At 40.8% G+C, this 27756-nt stretch overlaps 1 long non-coding RNA gene across 1 annotated transcript; it reads left to right on the top strand.

Moving 5' to 3' along the window:
• On the top strand, nt 1-27079 carry LOC122240143. Its single transcript, XR_006219499.1, has 4 exons — nt 1-138; nt 20848-20945; nt 22339-22433; nt 26906-27079. It is a non-coding gene; the product is annotated as an uncharacterized LOC122240143 (long non-coding RNA).
• Nucleotides 27080-27756: the final 677 nt, after the last annotated feature.

Genomic DNA, 27756 nt, shown 5'->3' with positions numbered 1-27756 from the left:
TCGCCTTAATGCATCACAAGTCTCTTAAGGAATTCTGTGAAAGCTGCAGACTTTCTCCTTAGAAAAAAGCAGATAAGCTCATTCACACTGAAGTGTGTAGATGATTGCAGAAAATTAGAAGTCTTCAGTCCCCTGAAGGTAAGAGCCCCCACTCTAAGCAATATTCCCAGCCATTGCTAAAATCACCCCAGATAATTGTGTCCTTTTCTTTCTCTGTTGTTTATTTTTGATGGTGGAGTTAATGGGACAATAAGGAATGGAGAGAAAAATGAAAATCAAGGACACTAAAAGAACTTACAGTTGCAAGTTATATATTGCATTGTTACTCATTATATGATTCTCCAGTACAGGCATACCTTATTTTATCATGCTTCATTTTTATTGTGTTTCACAGATATTGCATTGTTTTGTTTTGCTTTGTTTTATTTTTTGCCAATTGAAGGTTTGTGGCAACCTTGCATAGGGCAAATCTATCAGTACCATTTTCTCAACAGCATTTACTCACTTTATGTCTCTGTGTCATATTTTGGTAATTCTGGCAATTTTTCAAACTGTTTCATTACTATTATATTTCTTATAGTTATCTGTGATCAGAGATTATGACTTGCTGAAACCTCAAATGATGGTTAGCATTTTTTTGTCAGTAAAGTATTTTTTAAAGTTTTTATTTAAATTCCAGTTAATTAACATACAGTGTTATATTAGTTTCAAGTGTACCATATGGTGATTCAACACTGGCATACATCACCCGGTGCTCATCACAGGTGCACTCCTTAATCCCCATCACCTATTCAACCCATCCCACCCCCACCTCCTCTCTGGTAATCATCAGTTTGTTCTGTATAGTTAAGAGTCTGTTTTTTGGTTCGCCTCTCTATTTTTTTTTCCCTTAGCTCATTTGTTTTATATCTTCCACATATGAGTGACAGCATATGGTATTTGTCTTTGACTTATTTCGCTTAGCATAATACTCTCTAGCTCATCCATGTTGTTGCAAACGACAAGATTTTTTTTCCCATTCATTTGACTCACTTTATTGCAATATTTGTATTATTGGGATAATCTGGAACTGAACTTGCAATAGCTCTGAGGTATGCTTGTATTGACAGCTCTGGTTGAATAACTTATGTATATAATATGATGATTAAAGAGCACGGATGCTGGAACCAGATTGCCTGAGTTTGAGTCCTAGCTCTGCCATTTATTGGGGGTGTGACTTTGGGGAAGATCTCTGAGCATAATTTCCTTAAATGGAAAATGAAGGTAACAAAAGCACTTATTTCCTAGGGGGCTGTTGTGCAGAATAAATAAGCTAATGGGTGAGAAGCACTTAGGATGGTACCAGATACTGTGCAACCTTTGATAAATTACTTAACCTATCTGAGACCCAACTTTCTGATTTATTACACGGAGATGATGATAATCCCAATCTTTCAAGTTATCGTATTGGCATATAGAAAATGGAACAAATATTTGCTGAATGGATAAATAAGTGACCATTAATTCTCTAGTATGTAGCTACCTAACAAGTTTTTTCAGGGCAGAACCCATGCACTTTTTCAACTTTACATTGCCAGTGTATCTCTTGAACTTAAGAGTTGTTTAATGAATGTCTGTTGAATTAACAAAACGTACAATACTTTATTTAACCCTGACAAACTCCAGAGTAATAGAACTTCTGCATTGGATATGGGTTATACCACATGATTTTTAAGGTCTCTCTCAAAGCCAGGTTTCTGAGTTTCTGTGGAATATCTGAAGTAGCCACAAAAAACACCTCTTTTTTTTTTTTAATGTTTATTTGTTTTTGAGAGAAAGAGAGAGAGAGAGCAGGGGAGGGGCAGAGAGAGAGAGAGACAGAATCTGAAGCAGGCTCCAGTCTCTGAACTGTCAGCACAGAGCCTGTTGCAGGGCTCAAACTCACAAACCATGAGATCATGACCTGAGCCGAAGTTGGATGCTTAGCCAACTGAGCCACCCAGGCGCCCCAAACACCTCTGTTTTTATGAGTACCTCCATGCCCCCAGCCTTTTCCCTCTGTGCAGAGACATTGAATACCCCATGTAATCCTCTTTTTTTTCCCCCTAATATTTTTCTGTCTGATCCACTTATCCCAGTCAGGAAACATAATTCCTTCATTCCTTCCTTCTCAAGCTTGATCAGGAGCTCTTGGAGTTTCACCTTTTAATCTTTGTTTCCTTATTGCCTAGCACACTGCAGTTTCAAGCCCAGGGGACTATATAATTACATGAGGAGTTTACCCGGCCTATACATGGAAGTGGAGCTCAGAGAAGGCCTTTGGGTAGAAGTGACATCTAAGCTGAGACCCAGAAGGTGAATAGAAGTTAGCCAGGCAAAGGAGGAGCATGGACATGAATGGTGTTATCTGGGTAAAGGAAACAGTATAAAATGGAGGGAATAGTATATGAAATGATTTAAAATGGTTGAGTATAAATTTGCTTATTTTTAATTCCTCATCCTAAGCCACACCCTGTCAAGTTAGCACTGGGCATTGACATCATCCCTATCATCCTTGGGCTAATAAAAGGAAAATGTAAGGGAGAGTGTAAAACTCAGAGGTCATGAGAGCTTCAGGTTCCTGATCTATAAAGTGGGGACAATAGTCACACAGGCTGCTGAAAAATTAGCTCAGGTATTGTATGTGATGGTCTGGAAGGGGGTAGGTCTGCCTGGTGGCATGGTCTTGTCTAGAAAGGGGTTCAATAGGTGAAATATATCAAACCAGAGATGATCCTCACTCAACAAGGGACAAAGGAAGTGAGATCTCGAATGAACAAAGGGGAGTGAAGTGAAAGAGAAGGAGTGGACCAAGGAGGATCTTTTAGTGACTTGTAAGCAGTAGGGTAAGCTAATCCAAAGATCATTCCACTCTTGGGGTGCTTGGGTGGCTCAGTTGGTTGAGCACCAGACTCTTGATTTCAACTCAGGTCATGATCCCAGGGTTCTGGTATTGAGCCCCACCTTGGGCTATGCAGTGAGTGTAGAGCATGCTTGAGATTCTCTCTCTCTCTCTCTCTCTCTCTCTCTCTCTCTGCTCCTCTCCCCCTAAATCCCCCTCAAAAGAAAGTCAAAGATTATTCCATTCTTGAGAGAATTATTTACTGTTCACAGTTGTGTGGCAATCAGAATGCATCCAAAGCATGGAAGCTAGATCCAGAAGAACAGCTGGGTCCCAGGTATGGGATTTTCCATGTATTAGCTGATAATTGGACTAGTGATTTAATCACTCAGCCTCAGTTTCCTCATCTTTAAAATAAACACCTGGGTGCATCTTTAATAGGGGCACCTAGGTGGCTCTGTCAGTTAAGCATCTGACTGCAGCCCAGGTCATGATCTCATGGTTTATGAGTTCAAACCTCCCATTGGGTGAGCACAAGTCCTACATCTGGTGAGCTCAAGAGTCCTGCTTTAGGCTCCGAGGAATTCCCTCTCTCTCTCCCTCTCTCTTTCTGCCCCTCGCTCACTTGTGGCCCTCTCTCTATCAAAAAATAAAAATAAAAAAATAAATTAAGCATAATAACCCAATCTGCTTTTTTACTGCCTGGTTGGTAAGGAGATCCTTGATGTAAAGCTGGTCAAAGTCTCCTGTAGCCTATACAGAGCTACACAAACATTAATAATAATAATTTTTATTATTATCATTATTATTTCTTTTTCAATTATGTGACCACTTTTTGGCACTGGGACCACTGACCTTCTTTTCCTCTTTCCTTTGTTTAAAGCTCAGGCATCAGAGACATCAGACCTGAAATTGCAGATTAGTGGGTTTCACAAGCCCAGTGTAGCCCACTATATTTTTTTGTTTACAGTATTCTTAAAATATTTTAGTTTGTCAAAAATCTGGAGATTTTAGATGAAAATCCAGATTTCCATCTTGTCTTTAAAAAATCCACAAAGTCACCCACATTCAGAAAAGCAACAGTCAACTGGAACTGAATAGTGGCAGCCCCTTTGCCTCTGTCCCAGCTACTCCTCCCCTGGCCCATAACTGGTTTAAGTTGTTCACCTGACCCCATGGGCATTTCAGTTTGCAGCCTCTGCATTAGACTCTTCAGGGTAAGTCTATTATTATCTTCGATTTTAAACATACCTCTTGCAGATAGGTTGTTGTTGCTGCTGCTGGTTTTTCTTGTTGAATACAGTGAGTTACTCAACTTTTTACAGGGGAGTTGGTGTAGTTCTCAGTTGGTGTTAGAATATTTGTAACACCCTTCACCATACTCAGAAACACACGCACATACACATATGCACACATGCACTTGTGTATACACACCATTGCTGTCAATTTTCAGCTTGTTTTCCTTCCTCATTTCCACTCACCATTTGCATTTCTGTCATGAACATTAAATTCCTTATTTTCTTGTTAAAGATACCAGAGGATAACCTAAGTTAACCTGCCTTTTGAACAATTTAAACATCTGCATATTTTTACATACTTATTTTCATGATTTCCACTCTTTGTTTTTAAATGTTTACTTATTTATTTTGAGAAAGAGTGTGAGCAGGGTGGGGGCGGGAAAAGAAAGAGAGAGAGAGAGAGAGAAAGAGAGAATGAATGAATCCCAAGCAGTCTCTGCACTGTTATCACAGAGCTGACATGGGGCTCGAATTCACGAACTGTGAGATCATGACCTGAGCCTAAATCAAGAGCCAGACACTTAGCTGACTGAGCCACCCAGGCACCCCCATGATTTCTACTCTATATTTCTATCCTTAACTAGATCACTGACATCTTCTTTAGGAAGGATCAGGAGTCTCATAATTTGGATGTATTTCTCCTTTTCCTTTGCCCACTCTCCCCTTGGGTTATATCTTTGCATCAAAATGGTTTTTGTCTTGGTTGTTTTATATCGCAGTTGCTTCTTTGAATGAGAGGTGGGATGAGCTTGGACTCTGCTGTCAGGACTTCAGCCTCTCTTGCTCTGCCACTACTGTGTGGGCCTTACTTTACTGACCCAATTCAGGTGCCCCTCATGGGTTTGTTATGAAGAATCAATGACTTCGTAATCTGGTTTTCAAAGTGTGATCCCCCTACCAGTGGCATCAGCACCCAATGGAAACTTGTTAGAAATGCAAATTCTCAGGCCCCACTGAAAGGGCGGGCCTATGCAGGCCGACTCCATCTTGTTCTGGGTCCTTCACCTTGACCACACCTCCTCCCCTTGAGTAACCCTCACCTGCCTAACAGGACTCGGACCCTTCCCCAGGACCCTTCCCCAGGACCCTTCCCCAACCAATCGGCTGAGGCCATAGCCATTACCTCACCAACTGCCCCTAGGCCCCAATAAAACCTTTGTCCTTTTGAAACTCGCTCTCTCTTCCTGGTATCTCACCGCTGCGTCGGTGCAGGTAGGGGATTGAGCTCGAGCTAGCTCGAATAAAGGCTCTTTTGCTTTTGCATCGGACTCGGCTCCCTGGTGGTCTTTGGGGATCACGAATTCTGGGCATAACACCACCACAAAACTACTGAATCAGAAGCTCTGGAGGTGGGGTTCCTGTGATCACAAGCCTGCCAGATGATTCTGATGCAGGCTCTAATTTGGGAATCACATGACCAAATGTATGCTAAAGCACCTAGAACCTTAGCACATACCTCACTCTTGGTGTCTGAGGTTCAGGTTAGGTAACAGGAAAGGCCTGTGTCCTAGGCTGTATTTCTTTGGCCAAGTAACTGGTTCAGAGTTGAGCATGTGTCCCAAGCTGGGCTAAGAGCCCTATCTGGAATTTTGGCTAGAGCTATAAGGAAAGAGGAGCTTCTTTTTCTTGGATGAGTCAAGATAATAGGAGCCTGAAGCTATTGGTGGCCGTTGTCATTGCCAGGAGAAGTTGGCTTGAAAATGAAGTTTTTGCAAAGGAAAACAGAGCTGAGAGAAAAAAAGGGAGGGGGAGGGGAAGGAGGAGGGGAGATGGAGAAAGAGATCAAGAGATTAATTACTCCCAGCCACTGGATCCATCCAGTCCTCAGATTTTTCAGTTACCTTACTTGATTATTTTGCCCTTCTATGCCTAAGGCCATTTCAGTTGGGCTCTGACGCTGGAAATCAAAATAATACTTGTATAGCTAATATAAAATTTTTGTGTTGCTGATAAACAAGGCTGGAAACTTAAGCTTTCCTCTCAAAACAAATTTTTATATGAGGAATAAGAATCAAAAAAGTGTGGATGAGAGGAGTCAGTGTGATGGATAAGAAAGAATATCAGGCCAGGGGTCAGAAAACCTGGGTTCTAATTTTGGGAAGTTCCCTCCACTGTGTGACTTTGTAAAATTAACCCTATGTCAAAAGAAGTAATGTACATATTCATGATTTAAGTGTTGTATCATGTGAAGTCAAAGAATTAATAGAGTTGCTTCCAGAATTCCTTACATATATAAAATGGTAAGTTTTCAAATATTAGTAAGGGGAGGCAGAGGAAGGGACACTTCTTAGTTTTTCATATGCCACTCTTTCATCTAGATGATAGAATAATTTTTAAAATAATTTTTAATGTTCTTGAGAGAGAGAGAGAGACAGAGTATGAGTGAAGGAGGGGCAGAAAGAGAGGGAGGCACAGAATCTGATGCAGCCTCCAGGCTCTGAGTTGTCAGCACAGAGCTTGATGAGGGGCTCGAACCCACAAACCTGAGATCATGACCTGAGCCGAAGTCAGGCGCTTAGCCGACTGAGCCACCCATGCGCCCCAAATACTTAATTTTTTTTTGAGTTTATTTATTTATTTTTTGACAGAGACAGTGTGCGTGCAAGCAGGGGAGGGGCAGAGGGAGAGAGAATCCCATGCAGGCTCTGCGCTGTCAGCACAGAGCACAACGTGGGTCTCGATCCCATTAACTGTGAGATCGTGACCTGAACCGAAATCAAGAGTTGGACGCTCAACTGAGCTACCCAGGCATCCTTATGATGGAATACTTTAAAAGATACACTTAAAAATGTATCTGAAGAGGATGAAAAGACAAGCCAAAGAATTGGAAAAAATATTTGCAAAACACGTATCTGAATAAAGACTTGTATCAAAAATATGCAAAGAACTTTTAAAACTCAACAATTAGAAAACACAATTAAAAAAATAAGCAAAAGCTTTGAATAGACACCTCACCAAAGAAGATACACAGATGGCAAATAAACATATGAAAAGATGCTCAACATTGTATGTCGTTGAAGAATTGCAAATCAAATAGTGACATACCACTACACACCTATAGAATGGCTAAGTTCCAAAGTAGTGACAACATCAAGTGCTGGAGAGGGTCTGGAGCAACAAGAACTCTCATTCATTGATGGTGGGAATCCAACATGGGACAACCATTTTGGAGATTGATTATTTATTTATTTATTTGTTTATTTTAAAGTAATCTCTATACCCAACATGGGGCTTGAACCTACAGCCCTGAGATCAAGAGGCCCATGCTGTATGGACTCAGCCAACTAGGTGCCCTGGGACAGCCATTTTGGAAGACAGTTACCTATTTCTTACAAAGCTAAACTAAGGCTTATATGGCCCAGCAGTCACTCTTATTTAAGTTAATGAATTGAAAACTTATGTCCACACAAAAACCAACACATGGATGTTTATAGCAGCTTTATTCATAATTGCCAAAACTTGGAAGAATTAAGATGTCCTTTAAATTTTTTTTTAATTTTTTTTTTCAACGTTTTTTATTTATTTTTTTTTGGGACAGAGAGAGACAGAGCATGAACGGGGGAGGGGCAGAGAGAGAGGGAGACACAGAATCGGAAACAGGCTCCAGGCTCCGAGCCATCAGCCCAGAGCCTGACGTGGGGCTCGAACTCACGGACCGCAAGATCGTGACCTGGCTGAAGTCGGATGCTTAACCGACTGCGCCACCCAGGCACCCCAAGATGTCCTTTAATAAGTGAATGAGGGGCGCCTGGGTGGCTCAGTCAGTTGGGTGTCCGACTTCGGCTCAGGTCATGATCTCGCGGTCCGTGGGTTCGAGCCCCGTGTCGGGCTCTGTGCTGACAGCTCAGAGCCTGGAGCCTGTTTCAGATTCTGTGTCTCCGTCTTTCTCTGACCCTCCCCTGTTCATGCTCTCTCTCTGTCTCAAAAATAAATAAATGTTTAAAAAAAAATAAGTGAATGATACACAAACCATAGTACATCCATATAATAGAATGTTATTCATCAATAAAAAGAGATGAGCTATCAGGTTATGAAAAAACATGGAAGAAGCATAAATGCATATTGCTAAGTGAAAGAAGCCAATTTGAAAAGACAACATACTATATGACTCCAACTATGTGTTGTTCTGGAAAAAAGCAAAAGTAGAAAGGTAGTACACAGATCAGTGCTTGCCAAGAACTTGGAGAAAGATAGGGAGAGAAGAAATAGATGGAGTGCAAGGGATTTTTAGGGCAATGAAATTATTCTGTATGATGCTGTAATGCTGAGTACATGGCATTATACCCATAGAACTATGCAACCAAGGAGTGAACCTTAAAGTAAACTCAGAGTTTAGTTAATAATGATATATCACCATTGGGACATTCCTCATAACAAATACACCACACTAAGGCAAGACACTCATAATGGGAGAAATCGTATGAGGACAGAAAGTAGGTATGTGGGAATTCTCTGTACTTTCTGTCCAATTTTTCTGCAAACTTATAACTGCCTCAAGAATAAAGCCAGGGGCACCTGGGTGGCTCATTCGGTTAAGCATCCAACTTCAGCTCAGGTCATGATCTTGTGGTTTGTGAGTTCGAGCTCCGCGTTGGGGTCTGTGCTGACAGCTCAGAGCCTGGAGCCTGCTTTGGATTCTGTGTCTCCCCCTCTCTCTGCCCCTCCCATGCTCATGCTCTGTCTCAATCTGTCTCTCAATAATAAATAAACATTAAAAAGTTAAAAAATAAAGAATAAAGCCAATTAATTTTTAAAAATAGCACTTCCTCTTAACTCCTCCTTCTAAACCAAAAGTCCTCTGCTAAGCATTATGGCTACCTAATATGGGATCTAGAAGGATGACACCCTGTTCTTAAATACTGGGAGTTCCAAGAGGAAGTAGGACCAGAATGTCAATACTAGAAACCAGGAAAATTAGGATCTGTGAGATCCAAAGTAAATCACAGAGAAATGAGTGCCTAACAACAGAAGAGGAAAAAATAATTTACTCACTAGGTAAGTCTTTATTGAGTGCCTACTGTTAGGCACTTATCTAAGGGTTGGAGATACAGCAGTAAAAAAAAGTTCCCTAACTTTATGGGGCTCATATTCTAGTGTGGGGAGACAAAAACAAACATGTAAATCTATAGGCCATTAGATTGCAGTAGGTGGTATAGAGATAAATATAGTAAGTGAATAGAGTGTGGCAGAAACTTTTCACTTGTTTCACAGAAGTTTTTCTTTTTCATCTTTTAGAAGAAGAACCCCTACCTCAAGTTTTAGCTAGTGATGTGGCCATACATTTCCTCCCCATTTTGCACGTGGGTAAAACTTTGTGACCAAGATCAGGCCAGTGGATTATGAGTGGAAGCATTTCATGTAACTTGCAGGTCATTTGCTGAAGGGTAAAGCTACTTGCCTTGGAACCTCTCTTTCTCTTTCCCACTGGCTGGGAAATAGCATTGACTGAACCATCCTTGGAAGCCAAGTGAGGAAGATAGCAGAGTCCCAGCTTTAGACTGTTCAATTCTTGACTTTACATGAGAAGGAAATAAACCTCTATCTAATATGAGCCACATCATTTTTGGATTTTTTGGTTATCACATCTTAGCTGGTACCTAATTTAAGGAACATCAGAGCAAAGTGGGGGAAGGTTTGCTATGTTACATGAGGTGGTTAGGGAAGCAGAAACCTGAAGGAAGGAAGTGAGGGAAGGATCCATGGGGCTAGTTAGGTGAAGATAATTTCAGGTAGAAGGACAGTCAGTGCAAAGGCACTGAGGCAGGATTAAACTCTGATCTGGTCCAGGACTAGCCAGAAGCCCCACTTGTCTGGTACACAGTGAATAAGGAGGAAAAGAAGTCAGGTTGGTGTTGGGGAGCAGATTGCATAGGGCCTTTTTGTTTTGGGAGAGACAGGGTGCAAGTGAACGAGGGGGAGGGAGAGAGAAGCAGGCTTACCTGAAGTGGGGCTCATGCTCACAAACTGTGAGATCATGACCTGGGCTGAAGTCAGATGCTTAACTGAATGAGCCACCCAGGTGCCTCTGCATAGGGCCTTGTAGACTATAGTAGGAAATTGCTGAAAGAGCCTCTTAGAAGACCTGACAGAGTCCCAAGGCAAGCACAATGGGAGAGGGTCCATGGAAGAGGACATTTCCAGATGCCTTGTAGGACTGAAGAAAGGAAGACTGCTGTTCTGGAGCATTTATAAGTTGGTCTGTGCTTGTATTCGTGGGGAATTCCAGAGACAAAGACATTGTGGTTTCAACATATACTCTTAGGTATATTCTCTTAACCAAATATTGTATTTATAATACAATGCCATCTGGGAAGATGTATTTTCCAGAGATTCAGAGATTTCCAGAGATTCAGATTCATTTAACACTAATGATGAGTAATCCTCTACCTAGAAACAATCAGAACCCTAATGCCTAGGAACTTCTCTGTCACAAGAACCATGCAGTCATAGTATAGCAAACATGCCTCATTTTACAGACTAGAGAACTTCAGAGAAATAAAATGACTCACCCAAGATGATACAGTAAGTTAACAGCAGAACCAGGAACTAAAATCCAGATGTCCTGGCCCCCAATTTTTTAATACCCTTTCCATTACAATCAACTTTACTTCATGTTAAGCATCAAGGTGGCAGTGGATATTTCAAATCACATAATAGTCCTGTTGACTTTTGAACTGGGTTTGGTTGAGGAGTCCATTATTTTATTTCAGCAAAAGATTTTCTTTCCTAATGATTCCTTACTCAGAGCAGCATCAGATGAAAAACTTCTCTGCTAACACACAAATCAGATAATCTGGATGGCGATGATTAATATTAATAAGGGACTTGGAGTTTTCAAAGTAGTTAGAACTCATCATCTCCTCTGATCCTGTGGCAGCCCTGTGAGGTAAGCAAGGTAGATATAATTTCCATCATATTGTAAATGAAGAAGTAAAATAATCCCAGAGACGATAAGTGACTCAGCCAAGGTCATACATCTTTGATTTATGGTACCACACTTTCTTACCCCAGGTTCAAAGGACTTGTTTCCACATGCATCCTCCCAGATGATTAATAGCTGACACTTTAAGCTCTTACCACATACCAGATACTGTTCCAAGTTCTTTGTACATTATGACTCATTTACTCTTCCTACAAGGTAAATTCTATAATCTCTACATACTGATGAGAAAACAGGCACAGAAAGACTAGGGAACTTCCCCGAAGTCACATAGTGTCATAAAGCAATAAGAGCAGGGACCCAAACATGTGCAGACTGTATTCAGAATCTGTGCTCTTAACCACTGCACTATGCTATGTCTCTAATTAGGACTTGGAACCAATTTTATGATTCAGGAAGATTATGGGTACACTTCAAGAATCTTTGAGATCAAGTTCAGATACCTCATAGCTTCTAGGACTGTCACAAAACCTTCCTGTCATGTGTATGGGCATTTGATCTTATTATCTACTTACGTGGTAGATGTGATCAAAATTTGATTTTGACAAAAATTTGGGTGGGGTGGAGGAAGAACTGCATATAGTAATAGCTACTTTGACATTAATGTTGAAATGTTTTTCTGGGTAAGGGTGAACCACTTGCTGTTCTGCGGAAGAATCAATGCTAAGAAGTCATCACTCTCTTTTCTAATTCATTAGTAATATTGAAGAGTATAGAAATCATATATTGTTTTCATTTACTGCCCATTCTTTTGATAGCACTACTTTAATTTTCCTTTAGGGAACCCCCTCTGTTTGTTCTTAGTCTGTGTGGTTTCCATACCAGCCATCCCCTTTCTCTGGGGTTGGCTGCATGACCCAAGCCTAGGCCCAGGATATCTCCTTGAAAAAACAGGGGTAGGTGTGTGATTCTAGTCAGTCCAGTGAAAGTTGTCCCTAAGACTTTTACATGAATTATTGGGGAACAGAGATCCTCTTTCTACTTAACAATGAATACAACAGAGTTAAGCTGGAAGCTGCTGGTGGCCATCTTGCCCCATGAGGGAGTATTTGCATGAACACGAAGCTAAGACAGACAAGAGTAGAACCAAGAGATGGAAGGAATCAAGTTCCCAATGACAAATTTGGTGCATCTAGATATAGCTGTGTCCATCTTTGGACTTTTCAGTAACATAATCCAATAAATCCCTTGTGTGTGTAAGCAAGTCTAGGTCAGATTTCTGTCACTTGCAACCTAGATTAATTTTCCTGATGGATTATTCTGATGAATACAGGCATAATTCATTTACCATATTTTCTGCTTTGCTTGAAAGCTAACAATGTTAATTATCTATTGCCACAATAAAGCTTCAGCGGGGGAAAAAACCCAGCCATAGTGGCATCCAACAAGTCTATAGTTGGCTAGGTGTTCTGCTGTTCTGGGTTGGTCTTGGCTGATCTTGGCTGGGCTTGTTCAGGCATCTGTGGTCTGCTGACAGCCTGGTCAGGGGCTGGCTAATCTAGCATGGCTTTGACTCGGATGGCTTGGTTCTGCTTCACCGTGGTCTTTCATCATCCAGCAGGCTAACCTGAGACCAGGTAGAGTCCTGAGAGAGCCTGGAAGAGTGCGAAGCCCAGGCTCAGATCTGTCACACCACTACTTCTGCTATTCTGCTAAGCAGAGCAAGTCACAGAAGCAGACCACCTTCAAAGGGTGGGGAAATGGTTTCCATTTCTTAATGGGAAGAACTGCAAATTTCCGTTGCAAAGTGCATAGCTACAGAGAGGAGTGAAGAATTAGGCCGTTTTTGTAATCAGTCTACCATACTCATCTTTGTTCCCTTTATAAAACCATGGTGGTAAGGAGATAACATAAGCAGATGGATACCGCAACTTAACCAGATGTTCACCAAGGGAAACAGATTCCTTCAGCACATCAAGCAGTGTATGCTGCTACCCTGTCCTTATTTCACTCAGCATGTGTGATTTTTCTTTAACTTGGAAATGCATACAGAAACCCTGTTCTAAAGGAGACTTTAAAGGTCATCTGGCCCAACCTCCTTATTTTTCAGAAGAAGAAACCAGACCCCGAATTAAGACCATCACTCCGACCTTTATTTCAATCATCACCTCACCTTCTCACCCAGGGTCACACAGGGGAAAGTCTGGACCCTAATCTGGAGACTCCCGGTACACTAGGCTTTCCATCATCTTGTGCTATTCTTTTCCCACACCACGGCAATGTACTATAAAGTCTGCATACTTGAACTTTGGAGTCAGTCAGCCTGGTTCTAATCCTTGCCTTATCACTTGTGAGCTATGAGACCTTTGACAAATTATTTAATGCCTCTGTGGATGATCTAGTAGTACATACCTTGTAGGGTTCTTGTGAGGATTAAGTGAAAGACAGTAAATAAAGCACATAGTAAGTGTTCAGTAAATTTTCTTAAAACACAATACTTTCTATTTGACTCATTCCTGCCTACATTTAGTCTGGGTTTAGGAGTTTAGGGGAACTGAGAATATCATACCTCCTAATATTTAGATATCAGACAATAAATTATTCTTTTAAAATTATGTGGAAGTACAATTCCATGTGTTTATGAGAAGAGATGCTTATAGCCTTATTCATCTGTTTATTTACTAAGAAATATTTACTGAGAGTGTATTTAGCGTCAGGCATTGTATTAGTTTGTTATTGATGCAACATATTACCTTAAACGTAATACCTTAAAGCAATGTATGTTCTGGGGGCCAGAAGTCTAAAATGGGTCAGCCAGGCTGCGTTCTTTCTGGAGGCTCCAGGGGACAACCTACTTCTTCGTCTTTTTCCAGCTTTTTGAGGCTGCCAGCATTCCTTGGCTTATGGCCCATATCACTCCAACCTCTACTTTTATCATTACATCTTCTGTCCCTCTGCTACCATGGCCTCGCTGCCTTCTCTGACCTTCCTGCCTCCTCTTATAAACCTCTCTATGTGGCTTGTGCTTCCAGACAGCAGAGTGGCCTGGAGTAGTCAGACTTCTTACATGGCAGCTCAGGGCTCCTAGCATGACTCTTCTCAGGAAGCAAAACAGGAATCTTCAAGGCCTTTTATAAACTAATCTTAGAAGTCACATAGCTTCATTTCCATCCTATTCTGCTGGCTTAAGCAGTCATAAGCCTATTCTATTTCTAGGGGAAGGGACATATATCACATGTCTTGATGGAGTACGTTTTAAAGAATTGCAGTTACATTTATAAAACACAAAAATGGACCTCCCAAATGTGAGGTTTTTTTTTTTTCAGTTGCCACATTTCTCTGCCATTTCACCAGCCTGGCTCTGTAGAGGTATATGAAGTTGTCAGTGGTTTCTTGCAGGCTTCTGGGTTGGGTGGTCGTAGCTCTCTGGCTCTGAGGCAAGGAAGCTGAAAGCTAGTGGGGAGCTCCCTGAATTTAGCTTGTCAAGACTTCCTGCCCATCCTGCGAGCCCCTAATTTCCTGTGTTAAGTACCTCTCTACTTGAAATGCCTACCAGTGATGTCTGTTTTCCTTACAGGATCATGATGGATATAAGCTCCTAAGTCTGCTCTTTTAACTGCTGCATCTCACCTTATTGATCTTCACCACTTTTCTCAAGCTCCCAGCCTCTTCCCTCACAACCCACCTCCACGCGGGCACAGCTAGCACGCCCTCAGGAAGATGACTGTTCTTATTGCTCAGAAAAAAAAGAGCACTTTAGACATGACCTCCGTCAACTATCCTCTCTTCCCAACTGGAACTATATCTACCCTTTTATTTTCTTCTGCTCTGTCTTAAAAGAATTATTCCGTAATTCTGAGAGTAAAAAAAGGGTGAGACTTTTTTATATGTTACATGACACCCTTCATTTATCTTTTCAATCTAATTTTCTGCTACTTTCTCATATGTACTTATATTAACTACAGTAGACTAATGGCATTAATAGAGAGACTTATAAAGTAGGTGGAGTTATTGCTGTTAACAAAAAGACCCAAAGATCTATAATGGCTCAAACACAATAGAATTTATTTCTTGTTCAAGTAACAGGGCTGAGCAGGTGAATAATCAGTGGGACAAGCCCAGCTCTATTTAGGGACCCAGACTGATAGAGACTCAACCACTTTCAACATGTGCTTTCCAAGGTCATCCTTTCTAGATATCCAGAAGGGGAAAAGCATATGGAGGATATACATGGAAGGTTTTTATGGGTCAGGCCTGGAAATAGTACATGTCTTTTAGTTGGAATTCAGTCACATGGCTACACCTCACTGCAACGGAGGCTGAACAGTGCGATCTAGCTGAGCACCCTAGAAGGAAAGAAAATGGGTTTTGATGACCAGCTATAGTGTGTGCCATTGTGCCTTAAACCTTGGAAAAGTTTCAGTAGTCCAATTTTCTCATTTCTAAATCAGGGTAATGATTGCCCCTCCTTCCTAGGGCTGTTGTAAGGATGAAATGTGTTGGTACTAGAAAGACTTCAGAACATTGTCTGGAACACAGTCAGCACCCATCAAAATTATCTGCTATTATTATAAACCATATATGTTCCTTCCTGTGTCAAAGTTTTTTTGTCCCATTTTTCTCTTGCCCATTTCTCTACCAGAGTTGCATTGTATTCTAACTACCTGTTTTATGATTGGTGGTTCTTCCTCTACATGCTTCTTGAGGGCAAGGGTTGTGTTTAGTTAATTTTTATATCTCAAGTACCTAATAGTCCCTGGGATATTATAGGTACTCACTAAATATTTATTGGAGAAGAAAAGAAGTGATGACAGAAGCGTGGCAGGAGGAAGGGACAAAGGAGGGAAGAGAGGAAGGGAGAGATGAAGGGAGGAAAACCATGTAAAGATCAACATCTTGTCATGGGTAGATTCATGAAGGGTCAGCCTGGTAAGCTGCAGAGCAACTTTAGTAGTCACTATATCCTGGGTCCCAGAGGGTCACTTGATACTTCTGCCAGCTCAGGACCAAGGCTGTCTGCATCACCTTCATGCTTTGCATCAGACACCCCTTGCACGCTGCCTGGCATCCTCTCAGCCTAGCTTGACTCCAGCCATTGTTGCAGCACCAAGCCACCGGAGGTGTGAGCCTCTAGTCCCTCACCTCAGATGTACTGCATCTCGTTCTGCCCTGGGGCTGCTCTTACTCCTCTTCTTTGGACACCTGCAGAAATGTGTTTTGACTTCCATGTATGCAACATGGCAAGTGCAAGGAAGTTGGCATCTGTCTCACAGGGCAACTTAACCAATAGAGGACTGTAGCTGGTAAATAAATGTTCCCCTCTTCTGGCTTTGGGTAGATGATTTCTGAGGGTGGCCAACTCATCCTAATTTTCCCAGGACTTTCCTGTTTTTTTTGCACTGAAAGTCCCATGTTGTAGAAACCCCCTAATTCTGGAAGGTATTGTTTAAAACTCCTCCTGGGTTTGCAGGAGCTTAATAAGACACCTTTCTTGATTCTCCCTTCTTCCCCAGATTATAGCCCCAAATAAACTGCCTCCACACAAGCCCCATCTCAGGCTCTGATTTCTGTTGGCCTTTGAATTAGGTAGCCCTGAGCTTACCTGTGCAGTGATGAGTGTTTTCAGCTCTAGAAAACTAAAAAAAAAGGCAGAGACAAAGGAAATGAGTCAGTGCCCAAAACAGCCAAATTATCACTTTCCTGATGTTGCTACAAAGTTAATCTGGAAGATATGGTGCAGTTCGAAGATATCATCATGAAATGTTTATCATAAGGTTTAATTACTTCAACAGAAAGGTGTTAGAAAGAACAACAGACAGGCAGAAGACTTAGCTTTTAGTCCCACTTGGAGTATTTAAAATTCTGTATGACTCGTCACTTTTCTTCTCCTTGGGCCTCAGTTTCCTATCTGTAAAATGAGGAGGTTGGACTAGTCCTTTTTGCTTTTACCAGTTGTCCTATCCTTGGCTGTTGCTCATGAGGTGGAGGGAGGGCAGAGGATTGAGGGGCGTCAACAGGGCTAGTGGTAGGGAAGGACAGGGGCTGAGGGTTCATACCCATATCAGTAGCTGAGTACATGATGCAGAAAGATTTTATAAACAGTCCCTGTAGACTCAAGAACCCCTAACTCATTTCTCTAACATTCTTGAGATTTAACAATCTCAAGTCCTTTGCCCATTGTGCCAACTAGACAAGATTCCAAGGCCAAGAATATTTGCCTCTGAATTTTAAGAAAAATCTTTATATAAACCAAAGGACTTGAGGCCGTGACCATCATAGCCGAGTCAAACATCTCTGGCCAGTGATGTGCTGGAATGGCTAATACCTATTTGCAGGAACTGATTGCTGAATATTCAGGAATTTTTCGAGCCAAACAAACTATCCATAGTTACCCAAACAATGGATAAATTGAAACCAGTCATAATAGAAGTGTTGACACCGTAGACATTGGAAAACACTACAAACTGGGACTCCCTCTGCCCTGCAAGCTGTTAACTAGCCCATCTGTTAACTAGCTACCCTGGTAGCTTCTTCTCTGGGACAGCTTCTTATCTGGCTGAATTAAGTATGTGTGGCTTAAAAATAATTTTTTTTCTCCTTTGCTTTTTGGTTTGTAGACACAATGAGCAGAACCATTAAAACCTGTCTTTCTGTCTCCTCAATAGTGGCTTTCTTTACAGATTCTATGGATCTGAAAGATGCAAATTCCTGCAGAATTGAGGCAAGTTTCTGCAACTCCAAGCCCTGCAGGCTCTAACAGGGGCTGGCGCTGCCAGGAAGCTCTCAGATCCACATGTGCTGTTGTTTCAAGGGTGTTTGTCCTCATGAATTGCCTATTTGGTGGTTTTGGATAATTTTTTAAGGATTTCGGAAGCCTGGTTAGAATATTTGCTTTGCCACTTGGGAGCTCTGTGACAGGGTTATGTTTAACTGTACTGAGCTTCCTTGTATGTAGAATGGGTAGTACATGCTTGAGAGGGTTTGTGGGTTTACCAGGAAGCTAAGAAAGTTTAAGCATTGAGGTACCTCACTTGTATGGGCCCCTCACAGGGAGTCTTGGGCATGTTGTATTTTGAATTTTATAATCTAAAAGACCCCCCCCCCCACCTCCCCTCTTCCCCCGCAGAGTGTGTAATCTTCAGAACTTCACACAACCTGGATCAGCTCCTGCTTGTGGGAATGAATCACATAACATATGCAAAGCACTTAGCCCAGGGGCTGGCCCATTATGAGAGCTTCATAACTAGATAAATAGTCCTTGTTGTAAGACAGGAACTTTCCCTCCATTACCACATATCCCAGATGATTTTCCTCCACTCCCTAAGTGTCATCACTCAACTGCATTCTGTTCATACTTAGCCTTTCTTCCACCTATAATATTGGTTTTTACCAATCATTTGCCACTTTGCCAAACTTATTCCATGAAGTACAACGTTCAGTGTGCTACTATGTTCATTTTAATGGTGGGAAAACAATATTTAGCAATTATGCTCTTCCCAGAAGTGATGTGATGGCAAGGAGAAATGATAAATAAATTGCCCAAAGCTCATTGGTGTGATGAGGAATCAGTCAAATTAATGCTTAACAAAACATCCAACAGGACAAGGATACAAAGGGCAATTGAGGCAACGCTGTGATGTTTTGCCAGTTGTTAAACTAAGAGGCCAATTGTCAGTCAAGCATGATGTAGAGATGCTTCCCTTAAGAACACGTGTATCTCAGAATTATCAAAGGGCTGTAAGTCACCCTAATAATGGGCTTTTACCACAAGCAGAGAGAATGAAAGCCACGTTTATTCTTAAAAGACTCAGGACTTTGCACAGCAGCTGTAACAAGATTCTTATAGCTATTTGTCTTTACTGAGGGTGAGTAAAGGGGCGAGTGGATGCCTTTGAGCCTCACATGGCACTCTTGCCCTGAGCTGTAAAAAGGAACTTGACTCAGATGCAACTTAGGTACAACCATTATTTACAGCCTATTGTATACAAGGTGCCTGAGTGGTGATGAGTAAAATTAGGTGCCTGGTGCTTTCCATCATGCAGTGCTGGAAGCTGTCTGGTCAAGGGGAGAGAGTGTGGCCTTGGGATTAGATGAATCTGGTTTAATTCTGGTTTTGCTTTGTACCAGTATGTGCTTTAAACTATTTATGTAACCCTCTTGAACCTCGTTTTCTCATCTGTAAAATGGGAATAATACCACCACCAGCAGAATTGCTGACACATAGCAAGTACCCAATGCATGTTAATTTTCTTGTTTCCTTCTGAAAGCCATAGAATCTAAGTGTAATTTTGGTACTCTCCAAAGCTACTTATGTAGCTTTTCTGAATCTTGTATTATTTTAGTAGTTGAAACATTTTTTTTCTTTTTACAAAAGCGATATATCAAAGCGAGAATTATAATAGGTAAGAAAAAATATAAAAAATAAAAATTACACACAATTCCAGTATGTAGTTATAACTTCAATTAACACCCTCGTGTATATCCATCCAGAACATTTTTTATGCCTATAAATATATATGTTATTAAAAATATAATTATATAATTTCATAAACTGCTTTTCTCAGTACAAAATATCATTATTATGGGAAATCCTTGGGAAAATCTTTTTTGTGACAAGGTCAGGTAACAGTTTTTCCTTGTCAAGGGAAGAAGTTGAGATTAACACACTATGACAATTGTCTATTGCTATTAAGTAAGTTATACCAAAATTTTGGTGCCCCTTTCCCAGGGAAAGGCTGTGTAGCTACTACAAGGAAAGAAAACAAGTAAAATCTACAAATCCTATCTCGAAGCCCCTTTATCTAGAAATCATGCTTGTTTTCTTTCAACAGTTTTATAAAAACTAGAAAGAAGCCTATCCCTTTGATTTAAAACAAGGCAAAAGAAATTTATGATTGGATATTGTCTTAGCTTGGGCTGCTATAACAAAATCCCATAGACTGACTGGGTACCTTAAACAACAGACACTTATTTTTCTCACATATCTGAAGAGTTGAAGTCTGAGATTGGGATGCCAGCCAGTTTAGTTCCTGGTAAGAACTCTGTTTCTGTTTGCACATGGCCACCTTCTAGATGTGTCCTTATGTGGTGGCAAGAGAGAGCTCTGGTTTCTTCTTCTTATAAGTACATGAATCCTACAGTGGGGGCTTTATCCTCATGACCTCAGCTCAACTTAATTACCTCCAAAGGCCCATTTTCTAATGCCATTATATTGGGGGTTAGGGCTTCAACATATAAATTGGGGGGGGGGATACAAATACTCAGATCACAACAGACGTTATAGACCCATAAATTCTGCCCTAAAGAAGATAATAAAAGGGGGAAAAATACCTCTATGATCCATCTTGTTAGAAAAAATTACTGGATTGACACAAACAGGCAGCCAGTCTACTGTTTGGATGGTTGAGAAATCTTGTCCCTGACTGAGGGATGGAAGCAGTACAGGTAACCATTGGTATATTACTTACTGAGGCATTTCGTTTGGAACCAAGGTAGAGTGGGATCTATTGATCCCTCTGCTATCTCTTGTGCTCTCAATATCCCTCTCATTGAAAAAAAAAAGAATCAAAATAAAATCTTGTTATAAGAGGAGCTATTTCCCTAATTTAGGGAAGTTGCACACTATTCCTATCTTCCTATACAATACATATAATATTTGCACAGTATGCAGTTGTCAAGATTGTTCCTCAGTTCCTAATGAAGATGAGGATTAAGAGAATGATCCTTCTACTGATCAAAAGCCTACATTCCAGTGATTGCCTCCTACTGTCGTTCTAACAAGTACTGTTTGAACCCCTACTATGTTCCAGGTACTGCTTTTTGTGCTGGGGATACTGTGGTAAACAAGACAGGAAATGTTTCTCTTCCCATGCAACTTACATCCTGCTCTTTGCTGACACAAACCATGGTAAGACAAACTTAATGCTGATGACTTTAAGATTTCCACTTACTAGAAGCAAGGTGAAGGAAGCCACAACATAAACAGGGAAATGTTTATGGAATGTCAATTTCACTTGAGAATTTAAGGGGCAAGGACATCACTTTTTAAAATTAAACATTTTATGGAGTTGAAGCCTTCATTTTTAATGAAATTGTATAGGAAACAAGGGCACACAACAGCATCTGCTCACAATACATCTCTGGGTCACATAAGGATGAGAGCTGGCTCTCCTCTGCATGTTGAGGGCATTTTGGTGGAATTGTTTGAAAAGCATTGCCCATGAGTTTATATCTCCTTCATAGTGTTCTTGGGAGAATTAGATGAGATGACCAGCGTAAAACAGCTCACATTGGACTGGCATGTAGAAAATGCTCATTCCGCGAACAGTGTGGAACATCCATGGGCTTTGGACAGATCAGGGTTTGAACCTTTGCTTCTCACTTATTTGTTGGGGTATCTCTGAGTGTCATTTTATGTATCAAGATCTCTGTTCTTGGAATGGGGTGCCTGTCTATTCCTCTTTGAGGGTTCTTTCCAAACTAGGATTTTGAAAAGGGGAGAGAGAGTCTTTGCTACAAAGAGGAGGAAAAATTCAGACCATTTGCATACCAGAGCATTTGATGTATATTATAGGAAATGGCCAACATAAGCAGGTGATTGGATTAGATTGTAAATGTTTCACTCAGAGGCTGAGAATGAGAGGGCTGTTTCCTTCTTCTCCTTCACCTAAGCACAGCACTTGAAGCCTCTTCTCTCAACGTATTTAAAAACTGCCACTGGCTCCACCAAGGATAATATTGATGACCCCAGTTTAGTAGTCACATAAATCATAGGCTAGAAAGAATCAGCAAAGCCTTAGGGTAGGACAGAGGGGCAAGAAGAATGATGAGGCCTTGGAAGAAAAGAGAGAAGGCATCTAGAGGGAAGGGATTGCCCAGTTGCTGAAGATGTGTACAGATTAATAGGTGGCTCAAGGGAAAATCTTGTGCATGCTTGATAGAGGGATGTCCTTCCCTACAGTGTCCAAAGAGAGAACCCAGTGGAGAGGTCACATTTTGGATGCTAATACTACTACTCTTTATCTCCACTCTCTTCTTTAAACTCTAAAATTTAAGACCTCAGAACTGAGAATAGTATGGTGCTACTCCACCCACCCTGCCAACCACCACCTCTGTTTATAATTGTGACTGGTTTGCTGAATGAGTTGAATTTGGTGGCGTAAAACTTCTTCTGGCCAACTCCATGTTCTGATGAATTTAGTAGTAATTGTGACCACCCTGACCACAGATGCTTCCCTCTATCTAGATAGAATGTTTTCTTATCTTCCTTCCCTTGGCAAACTCTTAACTTATCCCTCCAGAGTCAGATGGGGCATCATCTCCAGGAAACCTTCCTTGATTCTACCTGGAACTTCCTACCCTGTGGCTAAGTAAGGCATCTCTACCCTGTGGCTAAGTAAGTATGTTAAAGTATCTACTGGTAACCTCATTCATCTTTTTATCCCAAGGCGCTAGTCTAGGTCCTGCCAAGTAAATAGCTGCTGTATGACTATTGTATTTGTTGCCCTTCTTATCTTTGGTTAAAAAAAAAAGATAGTATAGGCATCTCCAGTTATGCATATTTGCAGATCAGGTTCCCTGGGAAGCAGACTCTGAAATGGAGTTTTACGTGCAGGAAATAAACTGGGGAGAGCTGTCAGGCAATACATATGGAGTAATGAATGAAGCAACAATGTGCCAGAGGAAAAGGTTGGGAAATAAGGCTGCCACAACAAAGGCCTAAGCTAATCCCTTTGGAGCAGAATTGGCCTTACAAAATTGTCCTCGGTTGTCATGAATTGGAGCACGAGACCAAGCCTTTTCACCAAGGCTTTTCGGTCAAAATGTGCAGGCTGCCTTGAGAAGGGGCATGATCTTGAATGCAGAGGCGGTCTTCAGCTGAGGCTAGTGTGGATATTAGCCATCATAGCCTCTGCAGCTGAGGGAATGCAACGGGAGGGGAGATAGGATGATACACTCCTGTGTCCATCATAGTGCATGCCTGGTGCTGCTTGAATCCACCTGCTTAAATCCAATAAAGGGGCTTTCTTGAATAGGAAACATGAATACGCTCTTCCCTAAAATGTCTATGCCCCAACATGGGTAAGTACCATGACATCCTGGTTTACACATCAATCTTTTATCAACTGGTGAGCGTGAGTTTTTTCTAGGTAGGGTTATGAACCTAAAATTTGAGAACCAGATTTTGAATCTTAGAGAGCCTGCCAAGATATTTGGAAGCCCTTTGAAGGCATTTATAAGGCTTTAGCTATTTTTTTAGCTATTTTTAATAGTTATTTTTCTGTTAAAGCTATTTAGCTATTTTTCTGTGAATATTTCTTGAGTAATAGAAATTTCTTAGAAATGTAGCAATCTGTGAGAACATTTAAAATGAATACGCACAAAAAAACCTTGGGACTGTAAGTTTTGTTGTTTCAACCCATGCAAAATAGATCCTGGACTAGGGACCCCCTTGTACCCTTGGTCCTGAAAGTAATTTGCAAAGTCCTATATGAACATCAGACTGGATTTTCCTTTATTGATACCTTTATTTGAATGTTAAAGTTTAAAAATTAAAGATGGTGACCAAAGCAAAGTGAAACTATGAATTTAGAAATCCAGCCTCTTAGGTCTGAGGGGTTAGTTTGAGAGCACTGAAGTTTCAGTGGATGGTGAGAGAAGCAAAGAGGATTAAACCAAGTTTCTGTGCTCAAGTCTTTAGTGAAATTAGAGTTGGCACAGTTTTCTTTGAATCTAAGCCATATTCTGAAAACAAGGTGGGGCTATTGCCAAGAATAACCTGTTCTTTGGCCACTGGGTATAAAGTAACTTAGTAAGTTTTTGCATATATCTTAGGACTTCTAGTCTCAGATGGGCTTCCTGCTGCATTGCTGGTCAAATTGAGGTGATCAAGCTAAAATGAGATCATTAGGGGAGACTCTAATCCAATATGGCTGATGTCCTTATAAAAAGCTTGGAAATTTGGAGACAGACACATGGAGAGAATGCCAAATGAACATGAAAATGGCCATCTACAAGCCAAGGAGAGAAGCCTGGAATAGATCCTTCCCTCAAGGCTCTCAGAAGGAATCATCCTTGCCAACACCTTGATTTTGGACCTCTAACCTCACCCAGTTTGTGGCATTTTGTTACATTTTGCAACAAACTAGAAAACTAGTACCTGAATGGACTTTTTCCCATTCCTCACAGAGAATCATAAACTGTGCGGGATGGGTCTTCGGTAGCAGGTAACAAAGAGAACTTCAGTGAAGCCAGCTTGAGCTAGTTTAAGTGAGAAGTAGGAATTTTTTTATAAGCGCAGATGGTCTTCTTAGAAACCCAAGTGCAAAGGTGTGCGATGGGCCACAAGGACAAACTGGAACCAGTGTCTCACTTATTATCAGGGCTGGTTCTATCTCTGCAGAGTGACTGACTATGAGTCTGTAGACTTTAGCAAGACCAACAGATAGGTTCCTAAGTTTACATAGTTGACGTCCAGTTACCAGAGAATGACCAAAATCTCACAGTACCAGACCAGGGGGAGGGACACTAGCTCAGCTGTAGTCACTGGTTTTACTCCTGTTGTCCCTGCTTCAGACCAGTCCCATACCAACATTGCTGCCAAAAGTGTCCTCTGTAACCATGTGGGTTATGAAGGGAAAGGAGTAGGCTGTTTCATTACTTAGGGCAACTGTAACAAATCACCACAAACTACATGGCTTAACACAACAAATTTACTCTCCCACAGTCTGGAGGCTAGAAGTCCAAGATCAAGGTGTCAACAGGGCCATGCTCTCTCTGAAGGCCCTAGAGAAGAATCCTTCCTTACCTCTTCCTGGTGGTGACCAGCAATACTTAGCATTGTTTGGTTTGTAGTAGTATCACTCCAGTCTCTGCCTATGTTTTTCCATGGGGTTTTCCCCTCTGTCTCTGTGTTCAGATTTCCCTCTTATAAGGATACCAGTCATTGCATTAGGGCCCACCCTAATCCATTATGACTTCATGTTAACTTAATTATATTTGCAAAGACCCTAGTTGCAAATACGGTCACATTCACAAGTATTGCGGCTTAGGACTTGAACATATTTTGGGGGGAAACACAGTTCATCCCCCAACAGATGAGCGATCCAATCGTTATCCACTCCACAGACTTCTAACACTTTTATTAGCTCCTGCCTTCTTTGACTTTTCTATCTCCTGGGACTAACTAGATCTTCTTGAACCCAAAACCTAAATTTCCAACCCCACTATATGTTAGCTACCTCATCAGTCATCTCTTTTGTCCTCCCTCTTACTCTGAAGAAAAGTCTAGATAGGGTTATTGGATAAAAGACAAGACACACAAGTAAATTTGAATTTCAGCTAAATAATGGCTAATTTTTTAGTATAAGTACATCCCAAATATTGCATGGGAGTCTTGAATTTTATTTGCTAAATCTAGCAACTCAAGTACTGCACTTAAAGAACTGGAAGTGTTCTAGATAAAGCATGTGTTCTTCAGGATGCCACCACACCAAAATATCTATACCTGACCTGTTATATTCACTTAAGTTATCTGTTGCCTGTTGGTATTTCAGTTTGCAATACCTAGTCACCCTAAGTAAGATTGGAGTTAGAAGGTGAAAGTCGGGTGGAAGATAACCAGAGATGGAACTAAGGCAAAAATATAGAGATGAAGAGGAGAGGGATGGATTTGAGAACCGTTAGGATGCAGAAGAAAGTATTTGATGTCTTTTTGAATGACTCTGGTTTCATCAAGTGGGCTACCAAATAAAGTTAGTCATGTTGGGTGTGGGGTGTCCTTTAGGTGGTTGGGTGTGGAATGCTCAGGGAGGAGGCAGGGGCTGAAGATTTAAATTTAGAGCCATAAGCATATATTGAGATGTGAAAATTGAGATACGAAAGTATTTGGGATTTCCTAAAGAGAAATTATAGTGTTAGAAGGAAAGAAAATCCTGTGAACGACCAATATTTAAAATGCCAATGCCCTATTTGTTTAAATTTTTAAAATATTTATTTATTTTTGAGAGAGAGAGAGACAGAGCATGAGCAGAGAGACACAAGAAGACACAGAATCTGAAGCAGGCTCCAGGCTCTGAGCCATTAGCACAGAGCCCAATGTGGGGCTTGAACTCATGAGCCGTGAGATCATGACCTGAACCAAAGTCGGACACTTAACAGTCTGAGCCACCCAGGCGCCCCAGGCCAGTGCCCTATTGATATGAATATTTAGGTTCTATAGCACTATTTTCTTATTTCATACAGTGTTACAGTACACAAACATCTCTGTCCATCTTCTTACTTGGTTCATTTACTTCCTAACCATTTGAAATGTTAAATAAATTGAAGGAAGGAAGGAAGGAAGGAAGGAAGGAAGGAAGGAAGGAAGGAAGGAAGGAAGGAGGGAGGGAAGGAAAAAGTTTAGATTCCACCAGGGTCTACCACAGGGACTGAAAAGGCCATTTGGCCCAGGACATTCAGAAAAGATCTCCAAATGAAATTTTACCTATATTCACCAAGATTACATCTCTCAGCAACTTTAAACCTGTGTCCCTATCAAGTATATTTTGAATTAAAATTGTGGGTTCGAGCCTGTGTCGGACTCTGTGCTGACAGCTCTGAGCCTGGAACTTGCTTCAGATTCTGTGTCTCCCTCTCTCTCTGCTCCTCCCCCACACATGCTCTGTCTCTCTCTGTCCCTCAAAAATAAACGTTAAAAAAATTAAAAAAAATTTTTTTTACAAATGCTTTAATTGCTTTTTAAATAGTACAACTTCTCCATATTTTGCTTTGTTTAAAAATTAACTTGTTAAATTATTAACTTATAAATATTTAAGAAAACCTACACATCAAGTAACCATGTGTTTACGTTTCTTTACTTTTTTATAGAGTTGGGAGCTTCCAGAAATAGCAATGGCCTGGACTTCTTTCTGTGTGTTCCTTCATCAGACTTGATCTGTTTGAACCAATGATTGCACTTAGGAAAGCAGACTTGGGTCTTCCATAACTTAAATATGATTATTCTTCAAGATCTCAAACCAAATCTGGCTCGTGAATTTTTATGTCTGGGTTGTTATATAAAGGCATATATTTGCAGACTATTGCTTGGTTTGAACTGTGAGGTTTTTCTTCCTAATCCAATTGAAAGGGACCATATATATTTAAGTTCTGGATCCTTACTAGATAGAAGAGAGTTCAGGATTTTAGATTGTGCTACTTGCATGGGATGTAGGTTTATATTTACTAAAACACACATGGCTATACATATGTTCAAGCATCTCTTTGTAAGAAGGGTCCAGTATAAGTGGGAACGTTGCTTCTACTATTCTCGTGAGGCAGTATTGCTTACTGATTAGGAGCACTAACTCCAGTCCCAGACTGTCTGAGCTTAACTCAGTCAGCTGCACCAACTGTAAACTAGCAATCTTGGGTAAGTTAGTTGTTATTAGTCTCTATTGTTCCATCTGTAGAGTGGATATAATAATAGTTCCTATTAATAGTTATACCTACCTCGTAGGGTTGTTGCAAGGGTTAAGAAAAGTAAAAAACAAAAACAAAAACAAAAACAAAACAATGTTTATAAGTTAAAGCACTTAGAACAGGGTCTGGCATATAATAGAAACTATATGTTAACTACTATCATTCTACTAGACTTCTAATAGGACTGGCAGTTTCCTAAGTGCCATGTTTTGCTCATTCATTACTCAAATAACACATGGTATCCTGGATGCCTGGATACA

This window comes from Panthera tigris, chromosome B4 (genome assembly GCF_018350195.1).
Source record: "Panthera tigris isolate Pti1 chromosome B4, P.tigris_Pti1_mat1.1, whole genome shotgun sequence".
Lineage (NCBI taxonomy): Eukaryota > Metazoa > Chordata > Mammalia > Carnivora > Felidae > Panthera > Panthera tigris.
The sequence above is the reverse complement of the archived record's forward strand: the minus strand, read 5'-3'. Positions and strand labels throughout refer to the sequence as shown.